Consider the following 13,976-nt stretch of genomic DNA (forward strand, 5'->3'; position numbering starts at 1 on the left):
TGGACACCAAGTGTGGGAAACCGTGTTGTGGTGGTGGTGGGATGACTTGGGAGTTTGGGATTGACCTGTATACATGTATATGCATAAAATACATAACTAATAATAACGTGCTGTATAAAAGTAAATAAATAAAATTAAATTTCAAAATTTTAAAAAATAAAATTTAAAAATAAAACAGAAAAAAGTTCTTCCCGTCACACAGATGTATTTATAGGAATGAATTATTTCCATGCTTATATCTATAAATACATAAAAGGGGAATAAAATCTAACTTGAACCATAAAATAAAAAAAAAAAACACCTGAACCCACGAGTTATACAGAGGAAAACCCTATCAGGGCACTTGCTCCAGTGGTAAACAATTCTGAAATTGGTCAGAGGTGGGGAACCATCTCCCATACAGCCAGCAACCCACCCCCCACGCAAGGAGCGTCCTCATTGCAAAGCTGGGGGACCATGCCGAGGCATCTCTGAGTAAACGTGAGCTGAGCCCCAGGCCAGCTGCTGCTGAACTGTTCCCACCCTTTCCAGGTAAAACACCTGAATATGTACAAGGGATTGAAAGCCTAGAGGAAGGACCGTGGAGCCACACCAGCGACAGCACGCAGGCCAACTTGGTGCCTGCAGGCCAGCCAGGGTGGTCCTGGCCCCGGGCGCTCTTCCAGAAGCTTTCCATTGTCCTGCCTGACATACCCCTCCTGTCCCGGCCCCCACTGCTTTTTTCCTTCCTCACCTCTGTCCGGAGAGAAATTCCAGCGGAAGGTATGGGTGACACAACCTCTTCTTTACAGGCGGCAGCCTGGCAACTCCTGCAGAAAGGCCAGCAGAACCCCACTCACACCGGGCCACCCACAAAGCTGTGGCCCCTCACTCCCTCCCACCAGCACAGCCCCGAGACTGCTGACGGGGCAGAGAATATGGAGTCAGGCACAGCTTCAGGGGCTATTGCTGCCTGGAGCTCTGTTTATATTGACCTCAACGAGGCAAACCTGGGGAGGGCGGGCCGGCAAGGTAAGGCTGCCCAGGTCAGCTAATCCACAACCCTCAGGGAATCACATTGTTGAAAATGGACCCCGCTAAGGCAGAAGTGAAGCCAAGGGAAAAAAGGACACAATGCCATTTGCAGCACCGTAGATGAGTCTAGAAGTAATCACGTGACTTGTAGTAAGTCAGAAAGTGAAAGACACATATCATATCATATCACTTATAGGTGTTACCTAGAAATGGATACAAGGACAGATATTTCCACGGAGAAGGGCAATCACAGATTCATTAAACAAACTTATGGTTCACCAATGGAAAGGTGTGAGGATTGGTTTCATTACGATATCGGGGTTAACAGACATATACAAACACAGGTGACATATATAATCACCAAAGACCTACAGAATACCAAGAGAGGACTACTCAACATTCTGTCATAACGTACATGGGAAAAGGATCCCAGGAAGAACAGTCATCTGTATATGTGTAAAAGAACCACATCTTCCACACCTACAAGAAGCCAAACATTGTAATCAAACTTGCTGTAATAAAAAATAAAAAATTAAATTAAAAACACGAACAAGAAGTAGGGAGACGAACGTGAGGGGCTTTCTCCTGGCACATTCCATTCTAAACTCCTATCTAGAACACCACTTCCACTGAGGCTCTCTTGCCCTAGTAACCAGATTTGGTAAGGGTGAACTGCTGCCACCTTGTGGCCGTTTCACACAACAGCAGCTTTAATCCCAGCGCTAATGGTCAGTTGATATTCAAAATCATTGCAGGCCTGTAAATGACACCTGCCCTGAAAACAAATCCTGGGGTCACATATCGACCAAAAAATTCAAAGGACGTCCATATTTCAAAACTACCATTTCAAAAGGCATATTTTACGCACATTAGTGTTCTGCTTCTTTTCCTTTCTTTCCTTTTTTGTTAAAAAACACGGGAATGGAAAAAGGCATCCCTCAGAATGGGCGAAAATCGTTGCAGACGAATCAATGGACAGAGGTTTAATCTCCAATATATATAAACAGCTCATGCAGCTTAATATTAAAAAAACAAACAACCCAAAAAAAATGGGCAGAAGATCTAAAGAGACGTTTCTTCAAAGGAGACATAGAGATGGCCAAGACGCACATGAAAAGCTGCTCAACAGCACTAATTATTAGAGAAATGCAAATCAAAACTACAATGAGGTATCACCTCACACCTGTTAGAATCGGCATCATCAGAAAATCTACAAACAACCAATTCTGGGGAGGGTGTGGACAAAAGGAGCCCTCTTCCACTATTGGTGGGAATGTAAATTGATACAGTCACTATGGAGTTTCCTTAAAAAAACTAGAAATAGAATTACCATCTGATCCAGCAATCCCACTTCTGGGCATATACCCAGAGAAAACCGTAAATCAAAAAGGCACATTCACCACAATGTTCGTTGCAGCACTATTTACAATAGCCAGGTAATGGAAGCAACCTAAATGCCCACAGACAGATGAATGGATAAAGTTGTGGTACATATATAAAATGGAATATTACTCGGCCATAAAAAGGAATGAAACTGGGTCATTTGTAGAGACATCGATGGATCGAGAGACTGTCATACAGAATGAAGTAAGTCAGAAAGAGGAAAACAAATATTGTATATTAATGCATATATGTGGAGCCTAAAAATGGTACAGATGAACTGGTTTGCAGGGAAGAAATAGAGACACAGAGGTAGAGAACAAACGTATGGACACCAAGTGTGGGAAACCGTGTTGTGGTGGTGGTGGGATGACTTGGGAGTTTGGGATTGACCTGTATACATGTATATGCATAAAATACATAACTAATAATAACGTGCTGTATAAAAATAAATAAATAAAATTAAATTTCAAAATTTTAAAAAATAAAATTTAAAAATAAAACAGAAAAAAGTTCTTCCCGTCACACAGATGTATTTATAGGAATGAATTATTTCCATGCTTATATCTATAAATACATAAAAGGGGAATAAAATCTAACTTGAACCATAAAATAAAAAAAAAAAACACCTGAACCCACGAGTTATACAGAGGAAAACCCTATCAGGGCACTTGCTCCAGTGGTAAACAATTCTGAAATTGGTCAGAGGTGGGGAACCATCTCCCATACAGCCAGCAACCCACCCCCCACGCAAGGAGCATCCTCATTGCAAAGCTGGGGGACCATGCCGAGGCATCTGTGAGTAAACGTGAGCTGAGCCCCAGGCCAGCTGCTGCTGAACTGTTCCCACCCTTTCCAGGTAAAACACCTGAATATGTACAAGGGCTTGAAAGCCTAGAGGAAGGACCGTGGAGCCACACCAGCGACAGCACGCAGGCCAACTTGGTGCCTGCAGGCCAGCCAGGGTGGTCCTGGCCCCGGGCGCTCTTCCAGAAGCTTTCCATTGTCCTGCCTGAGATACCCCTCCTGTCCCGGCCCCCACTGCTTTTTTCCTTCCTCACCTCTGTCCGGAGAGAAATTCCAGCGGAAGGTATGGGTGACACAACCTCTTCTTTACAGGCGGCAGCCTGGCAACTCCTGCAGAAAGGCCAGCAGAACCCCACTCACACCGGGCCACCCACAAAGCTGTGGCCCCTCACTCCCTCCCACCAGCACAGCCCCGAGACTGCTGACGGGGCAGAGAATATGGAGTCAGGCACAGCTTCAGGGGCTATTGCTGCCTGGAGCTCTGTTTATATTGACCTCAACGAGGCAAACCTGGGGAGGGCGGGCCGGCAAGGTAAGGCTGCCCAGGTCAGCTAATCCACAACCCTCAGGGAATCACATTGTTGAAAATGGACCCCGCTAAGGCAGAAGAGAAGCCAAGGGAAAAAAGGACACAATGCCATTTGCGGCACCGTAGATGAGTCTAGAAGTAATCACGTGACTTGTAGTAAGTCAGAAAGTGAAAGACACATATCATATTATATCACTTGTAGGTGTTACCTAAAAATGGATACCAGGGCAGATATTTCCACGGAGAAGGGCAATCACAGATTCATTAAACAAACTTATGGTTCACCAATGGAAAGGTGTGAGGATTGGTTTCATTACAATATCGGGGTTAACAGACATATACAAACACAGGTGACATATATAATCACCAAAGACCTACAGAATACCAAGAGAGGACTACTCAACATTCTGTCATAACGTACATGGGAAAAGGATCCCAGGAAGAACAGTCATCTGTATATGTGTAAAAGAACCACATCTTCCACACCTACAAGAAGCCAAACATTGTAATCAAACTTGCTGTAATAAAAAATAAAAAAATAAATTAAAAACATGAACAAGAAGTAGGGAGACGAACGTGAGGGGCTTTCTCCTGGCACATTCCATTCAAAACTCCTATCTAGAACACCACTTCCACTGAGGCTCTCTTGCCCTAGTAACCAGATTTGGTAAGGGTGAACTGCTGCCACCTTGTGGCCGTTTCACACAACAGCAGCTTTAATCCCAGCGCTAATGGTCAGTTGATATTCAAAATCATTGCAGGCCTGTAAATGACACCTGCCCTGAAAACAAATCCTGGGGTCACATATCGACCAAAAAATTCAAAGGACGTCCATATTTCAAAACGACCATTTCAAAAGGCATATTTTACGCACATTAGTGTTCTGCTTCTTTTCCTTTCTTTCCTTTTTTGTTAAAAAACACGGGAATGGAAAAAGGCATCCCTCAGAATGGGCGAAAATCGTTGCAGACGAATCAATGGACAGAGGTTTAATCTCCAATATATATAAACAGCTCATGCAGCTTAATATTAAAAAAACAAACAACCCAATACAAAAATGGGCAGAAGATCTAAAGAGACGTTTCTTCAAATAAGACACAGAGATGGCCAAGACGCACATGAAAAGCTGCTCAACAGCACTAATTATTAGAAAAATGCAAATCAAAACTTCAATGAGGTTTCACCTCACACCTGTTAGAATCGGCATCATCAGAAAATCTACAAACAACCAATTCTGGGGAGGGTGTGGACAAAAGGAGCCCTCTTCCACTATTGGTGGGAATGTAAATTGATACAGTCACTATGGAGTTTCCTTAAAAAAACTAGAAATAGAATTACCATCTGATCCAGCAATCCCACTTCTGGGCATATACCCAGAGAAAACCGTAAATCAAAAAGGCACATTCACCACAATGTTCGTTGCAGCACTATTTACAATAGCCAGGTAATGGAAGCAACCTAAATGCCCACAGACAGATGAATGGATAAAGTTGTGGTACATATATAAAATGGAATATTACTCGGCCATAAAAAGGAATGAAACTGGGTCATTTGTAGAGACATCGATGGATCGAGAGACTGTCATACAGAATGAAGTAAGTCAGAAAGAGGAAAACAAATATTGTATATTAATGCATATATGTGGAGCCTAAAAATGGTACAGATGAACTGGTTTGCAGGGAAGAAATAGAGACACAGAGGTAGAGAACAAACGTATGGACACCAAGTGTGGGAAACCGTGTTGTGATGGTGGTGGGATGACTTGGGAGTTTGGGATTGACCTGTATACATGTATATGCATAAAATACATAACTAATAATAACGTGCTGCATAAAAATAAATAAATAAAATTAAATTTCAAAATTTTAAAAAATAAAATTTAAAAATAAAACAGAAAAAAGTTCTTCCCGTCACACAGATGTATTTATAGGAATGAATTATTTCCATGCTTATATCTATAAATACATAAAAGGGGAATAAAATCTAACTTGAACCATAAAATAAAAAAAAAAACACCTGAACCCACGAGTTATACAGAGGAAAACCCTATCAGGGCACTTGCTCCAGTGGTAAACAATTCTGAAATTGGTCAGAGGTGGGGAACCATCTCCCATACAGCCAGCAACCCACCCCCCACGCAAGGAGCGTCCTCATTGCAAAGCTGGGGGACCATGCCGAGGCATCTCTGAGTAAACGTGAGCTGAGCCCCAGGCCAGCTGCTGCTGAACTGTTCCCACCCTTTCCAGGTAAAACACCTGAATATGTACAAGGGCTTGAAAGCCTAGAGGAAGGACCATGGAGCCACACCAGCGACAGCACGCAGGCCAACTTGGTGCCTGCAGGCCAGCCAGGGTGGTCCTGGCCCCGGGCGCTCTTCCAGAAGCTTTCCATTGTCCTGCCTGAGATACCCCTCCTGTCCCGGCCCCCACTGCTTTTTTCCTTCCTCACCTCTGTCCGCAGAGAAATTCCAGCGGAAGGTATGGGTGACACAACCTCTTCTTTACAGGCGGCAGCCTGGCAACTCCTGCAGAAAGGCCAGCAGAACCCCACTCACACCGGGCCACCCACAAAGCTGTGGCCCCTCACTCCCTCCCACCAGCACAGCCCCGAGACTGCTGACGGGGCAGAGAATATGGAGTCAGGCACAGCTTCAGGGGCTATTGCTGCCTGGAGCTCTGTTTATATTGACCTCAACGAGGCAAACCTGGGGAGGGCGGGCCGGCAAGGTAAGGCTGCCCAGGTCAGCTAATCCACAACCCTCAGGGAATCACATTGTTGAAAATGGACCCCGCTAAGGCAGAAGAGAAGCCAAGGGAAAAAAGGACACAATGCCATTTGCGGCACCGTAGATGAGTCTAGAAGTAATCACGTGACTTGTAGTAAGTCAGAAAGTGAAAGACACATATCATATTATATCACTTGTAGGTGTTACCTAAAAATGGATACCAGGGCAGATATTTCCACGGAGAAGGGCAATCACAGATTCATTAAACAAACTTATGGTTCACCAATGGAAAGGTGTGAGGATTGGTTTCATTACGATATCGGGGTTAACAGACATATACAAACACAGGTGACATATATAATCACCAAAGACCTACAGAATACCAAGAGAGGACTACTCAACATTCTGTCATAACGTACATGGGAAAAGGATCCCAGGAAGAACAGTCATCTGTATATGTGTAAAAGAACCACATCTTCCACACCTACAAGAAGCCAAACATTGTAATCAAACTTGCTGTAATAAAAAATAAAAAATTAAATTAAAAACACGAACAAGAAGTAGGGGGACGAACGTGAGGGGCTTTCTCCTGGCACATTCCATTCTAAACTCCTATCTAGAACACCACTTCCACTGAGGCTCTCTTGCCCTAGTAACCAGATTTGGTAAGGGTGAACTGCTGCCACCTTGTGGCCGTTTCACACAACAGCAGCTTTAATCCCAGCGCTAATGGTCAGTTGATATTCAAAATCATTGCAGGCCTGTAAATGACACCTGCCCTGAAAACAAATCCTGGGGTCACATATCGACCAAAAAATTCAAAGGACATCCATATTTCAAAACGACCATTTCAAAAGGCATATTTTACGCACATTAGTGTTCTGCTTCTTTTCCTTTCTTTCCTTTTTTGTTAAAAAACACGGGAATGGAAAAAGGCATCCCTCAGAATGGGCGAAAATCGTTGCAGACGAATCAATGGACAGAGGTTTAATCTCCAATATATATAAACAGCTCATGCAGCTTAATATTAAAAAAACAAACAACCCAATACAAAAATGGGCAGAAGATCTAAAGAGACGTTTCTTCAAATAAGACACAGAGATGGCCAAGTCGCACATGAAAAGCTGCTCAACAGCACTAATTATTAGAAAAATGCAAATCAAAACTTCAATGAGGTTTCACCTCACACCTGTTAGAATCGGCATCATCAGAAAATCTACAAACAACCAATTCTGGGGAGGGTGTGGACAAAAGGAGCCCTCTTCCACTATTGGTGGGAATGTAAATTGATACAGTCACTATGGAGTTTCCTTAAAAAAACTAGAAATAGAATTACCATCTGATCCAGCAATCCCACTTCTGGGCATATACCCAGAGAAAACCGTAAATCAAAAAGGCACATTCACCACAATGTTCGTTGCAGCACTATTTACAATAGCCAGGTAATGGAAGCAACCTAAATGCCCACAGACAGATGAATGGATAAAGTTGTGGTACATATATAAAATGGAATATTACTCGGCCATAAAAAGGAATGAAACTGGGTCATTTGTAGAGACATCGATGGATCGAGAGACTGTCATACAGAATGAAGTAAGTCAGAAAGAGGAAAACAAATATTGTATATTAATGCATATATGTGGAGCCTAAAAATGGTACAGATGAACTGGTTTGCAGGGAAGAAATAGAGACACAGAGGTAGAGAACAAACGTATGGACACCAAGTGTGGGAAACCGTGTTGTGGTGGTGGTGGGATGACTTGGGAGTTTGGGATTGACCTGTATACATGTATATGCATAAAATACATAACTAATAATAACGTGCTGTATAAAAATAAATAAATAAAATTAAATTTCAAAATTTTAAAAAATAAAATTTAAAAATAAAACAGAAAAAAGTTCTTCCCGTCACACAGATGTATTTATAGGAATGAATTATTTCCATGCTTATATCTATAAATACATAAAAGGGGAATAAAATCTAACTTGAACCATAAAATAAAAAAAAAAAACACCTGAACCCACGAGTTATACAGAGGAAAACCCTATCAGGGCACTTGCTCCAGTGGTAAACAATTCTGAAATTGGTCAGAGGTGGGGAACCATCTCCCATACAGCCAGCAACCCACCCCCCACGCAAGGAGCATCCTCATTGCAAAGCTGGGGGACCATGCCGAGGCATCTCTGAGTAAACGTGAGCTGAGCCCCAGGCCAGCTGCTGCTGAACTGTTCCCACCCTTTCCAGGTAAAACACCTGAATATGTACAAGGGCTTGAAAGCCTAGAGGAAGGACCGTGGAGCCACACCAGCGACAGCACGCAGGCCAACTTGGTGCCTGCAGGCCAGCCAGGGTGGTCCTGGCCCCGGGCGCTCTTCCAGAAGCTTTCCATTGTCCTGCCTGAGATACCCCTCCTGTCCCGGCCCCCACTGCTTTTTTCCTTCCTCACCTCTGTCCGGAGAGAAATTCCAGCGGAAGGTATGGGTGACACAACCTCTTCTTTACAGGCGGCAGCCTGGCAACTCCTGCAGAAAGGCCAGCAGAACCCCACTCACACCGGGCCACCCACAAAGCTGTGGCCCCTCACTCCCTCCCACCAGCACAGCCCCGAGACTGCTGACGGGGCAGAGAATATGGAGTCAGGCACAGCTTCAGGGGCTATTGCTGCCTGGAGCTCTGTTTATATTGACCTCAACGAGGCAAACCTGGGGAGGGCGGGCCGGCAAGGTAAGGCTGCCCAGGTCAGCTAATCCACAACCCTCAGGGAATCACATTGTTGAAAATGGACCCCGCTAAGGCAGAAGAGAAGCCAAGGGAAAAAAGGACACAATGCCATTTGCGGCACCGTAGATGAGTCTAGAAGTAATCACGTGACTTGTAGTAAGTCAGAAAGTGAAAGACACATATCATATTATATCACTTGTAGGTGTTACCTAAAAATGGATACCAGGGCAGATATTTCCACGGAGAAGGGCAATCACAGATTCATTAAACAAACTTATGGTTCACCAATGGAAAGGTGTGAGGATTGGTTTCATTACGATATTGGGGTTAACAGACATATACAAACACAGGTGACATATATAATCACCAAAGACCTACAGAATACCAAGAGAGGACTACTCAACATTCTGTCATAACGTACATGGGAAAAGGATCCCAGGAAGAACAGTCATCTGTATATGTGTAAAAGAACCACATCTTCCACACCTACAAGAAGCCAAACATTGTAATCAAACTTGCTGTAATAAAAAATAAAAAATTAAATTAAAAACACGAACAAGAAGTAGGGAGACGAACGTGAGGGGCTTTCTCCTGGCACATTCCATTCTAAACTCCTATCTAGAACACCACTTCCACTGAGGCTCTCTTGCCCTAGTAACCAGATTTGGTAAGGGTGAACTGCTGCCACCTTGTGGCCGTTTCACACAACAGCAGCTTTAATCCCAGCGCTAATGGTCAGTTGATATTCAAAATCATTGCAGGCCTGTAAATGACACCTGCCCTGAAAACAAATCCTGGGGTCACATATCGACCAAAAAATTCAAAGGACGTCCATATTTCAAAACGACCATTTCAAAAGGCATATTTTACGCACATTAGTGTTCTGCTTCTTTTCCTTTCTTTCCTTTTTTGTTAAAAAACACGGGAATGGAAAAAGGCATCCCTCAGAATGGGCGAAAATCGTTGCAGACGAATCAATGGACAGAGGTTTAATCTCCAATATATATAAACAGCTCATGCAGCTTAATATTAAAAAAACAAACAACCCAAAAAAAATGGGCAGAAGATCTAAAGAGACGTTTCTTCAAAGGAGACATAGAGATGGCCAAGACGCACATGAAAAGCTGCTCAACAGCACTAATTATTAGAGAAATGCAAATCAAAACTACAATGAGGTATCACCTCACACCTGTTAGAATCGGCATCATCAGAAAATCTACAAACAACCAATTCTGGGGAGGGTGTGGACAAAAGGAGCCCTCTTCCACTATTGGTGGGAATGTAAATTGATACAGTCACTATGGAGTTTCCTTAAAAAAACTAGAAATAGAATTACCATCTGATCCAGCAATCCCACTTCTGGGCATATACCCAGAGAAAACCGTAAATCAAAAAGGCACATTCACCACAATGTTCGTTGCAGCACTATTTACAATAGCCAGGTAATGGAAGCAACCTAAATGCCCACAGACAGATGAATGGATAAAGTTGTGGTACATATATAAAATGGAATATTACTCGGCCATAAAAAGGAATGAAACTGGGTCATTTGTAGAGACATCGATGGATCGAGAGACTGTCATACAGAATGAAGTAAGTCAGAAAGAGGAAAACAAATATTGTATATTAATGCATATATGTGGAGCCTAAAAATGGTACAGATGAACTGGTTTGCAGGGAAGAAATAGAGACACAGAGGTAGAGAACAAACGTATGGACACCAAGTGTGGGAAACCGTGTTGTGGTGGTGGTGGGATGACTTGGGAGTTTGGGATTGACCTGTATACATGTATATGCATAAAATACATAACTAATAATAACGTGCTGTATAAAAATAAATAAATAAAATTAAATTTCAAAATTTTAAAAAATAAAATTTAAAAATAAAACAGAAAAAAGTTCTTCCCGTCACACAGATGTATTTATAGGAATGAATTATTTCCATGCTTATATCTATAAATACATAAAAGGGGAATAAAATCTAACTTGAACCATAAAATAAAAAAAAAACCCCTGAACCCACGAGTTATACAGAGGAAAACCCTATCAGGGCACTTGCTCCAGTGGTAAACAATTCTGAAATTGGTCAGAGGTGGGGAACCATCTCCCATACAGCCAGCAACCCACCCCCCACGCAAGGAGCATCCTCATTGCAAAGCTGGGGGACCATGCCGAGGCCTCTGTGAGTAAACGTGAGCTGAGCCCCAGGCCAGCTGCTGCTGAACTGTTCCCACCCTTTCCAGGTAAAACACCTGAATATGTACAAGGGATTGAAAGCCTAGAGGAAGGACCGTGGAGCCACACCAGCGACAGCACGCAGGCCAACTTGGTGCCTGCAGGCCAGCCAGGGTGGTCCTGGCCCCGGGCGCTCTTCCAGAAGCTTTCCATTGTCCTGCCTGAGATACCCCTCCTGTCCCGGCCCCCACTGCTTTTTTCCTTCCTCACCTCTGTCCGCAGAGAAATTCCAGCGGAAGGTATGGGTGACACAACCTCTTCTTTACAGGCGGCAGCCTGGCAACTCCTGCAGAAAGGCCAGCAGAACCCCACTCACACCGGGCCACCCACAAAGCTGTGGCCCCTCACTCCCTCCCACCAGCACAGCCCCGAGATTGCTGACGGGGCAGAGAATATGGAGTCAGGCACAGCTTCAGGGGCTATTGCTGCCTGGAGCTCTGTTTATATTGACCTCAACGAGGCAAACCTGGGGAGGGCGGGCCAGCAAGGTAAGGCTGCCCAGGTCACCTAATCCACAACCCTCAGGGAATCACATTGTTGAAAATGGACCCCGCTAAGGCAGAAGAGAAGCCAAGGGAAAAAAGGACACAATGCCATTTGCGGCATCGTAGATGAGTCTAGAAGTAATCACGTGACTTGTAGTAAGTCAGAAAGTGAAAGACACATATCATATTATATCACTTGTAGGTGTTACCTAAAAATGGATACCAGGGCAGATATTTCCACGGAGAAGGGCAATCACAGATTCATTAAACAAACTTATGGTTCACCAATGGAAAGGTGTGAGGATTGGTTTCATTACGATATCGGGGTTAACAGACATATACAAACACAGGTGACATATATAATCACCAAAGACCTACAGAATACCAAGAGAGGACTACTCAACATTCTGTCATAACGTACATGGGAAAAGGATCCCAGGAAGAACAGTCATCTGTATATGTGTAAAAGAACCACATCTTCCACACCTACAAGAAGCCAAACATTGTAATCAAACTTGCTGTAATAAAAAATAAAAAATTAAATTAAAAACACGAACAAGAAGTAGGGAGACGAACGTGAGGGGCTTTCTCCTGGCACATTCCATTCTAAACTCCTATCTAGAACACCACTTCCACTGAGGCTCTCTTGCCCTAGTAACCAGATTTGGTAAGGGTGAACTGCTGCCACCTTGTGGCCGTTTCACACAACAGCAGCTTTAATCCCAGCGCTAATGGTCAATTGATATTCAAAATCATTGCAGGCCTGTAAATGACACCTGCCCTGAAAACAAATCCTGGGGTCACATATCGACCAAAAAATTCAAAGGACGTCCATATTTCAAAACGACCATTTCAAAAGGCATATTTTACGCACATTAGTGTTCTGCTTCTTTTCCTTTCTTTCCTTTTTTGTTAAAAAACACGGGAATGGAAAAAGGCATCCCTCAGAATGGGCGAAAATCGTTGCAGACGAATCAATGGACAGAGGTTTAATCTCCAATATATATAAACAGCTCATGCAGCTTAATATTAAAAAAACAAACAACCCAAAAAAAATGGGCAGAAGATCTAAAGAGACGTTTCTTCAAAGGAGACATAGAGATGGCCAAGACGCACATGAAAAGCTGCTCAACAGCACTAATTATTAGAGAAATGCAAATCAAAACTACAATGAGGTATCACCTCACACCTGTTAGAATCGGCATCATCAGAAAATCTACAAACAACCAATTCTGGGGAGGGTGTGGACAAAAGGAGCCCTCTTCCACTATTGGTGGGAATGTAAATTGATACAGTCACTATGGAGTTTCCTTAAAAAAACTAGAAATAGAATTACCATCTGATCCAGCAATCCCACTTCTGGGCATATACCCAGAGAAAACCGTAAATCAAAAAGGCACATTCACCACAATGTTCGTTGCAGCACTATTTACAATAGCCAGGTAATGGAAGCAACCTAAATACCCACAGACAGATGAATGGATAAAGTTGTGGTACATATATAAAATGGAATATTACTCGGCCATAAAAAGGAATGAAACTGGGTCATTTGTAGAGACATCGATGGATCGAGAGACTGTCATACAGAATGAAGTAAGTCAGAAAGAGGAAAACAAATATTGTATATTAATGCATATATGTGGAGCCTAAAAATGGTACAGATGAACTGGTTTGCAGGGAAGAAATAGAGACACAGAGGTAGAGAACAAACGTATGGACACCAAGTGTGGGAAACCGTGTTGTGGTGGTGGTGGGATGACTTGGGAGTTTGGGATTGACCTGTATACATGTATATGCATAAAATACATAACTAATAATAACGTGCTGTATAAAAATAAATAAATAAAATTAAATTTCAAAATTTTAAAAAATAAAATTTAAAAATAAAACAGAAAAATGTTCTTCCCGTCACACAGATGTATTTATAGGAATGAATTATTTCCATGCTTATATCTATAAATACATAAAAGGGGAATAAAATCTAACTTGAACCATAAAATAAAAAAAAAATACACCTGAACCCACGAGTTATACAGAGGAAAACCCTATCAGGGCACTTGCTCCAGTGGTAAACAATTC

Source organism: Mesoplodon mirus (genome assembly GCF_964341445.2).
Source record: "Mesoplodon mirus genome assembly, chromosome: 10".
In the NCBI taxonomy this organism is placed as follows: Eukaryota; Metazoa; Chordata; class Mammalia; order Artiodactyla; family Ziphiidae; genus Mesoplodon; species Mesoplodon mirus.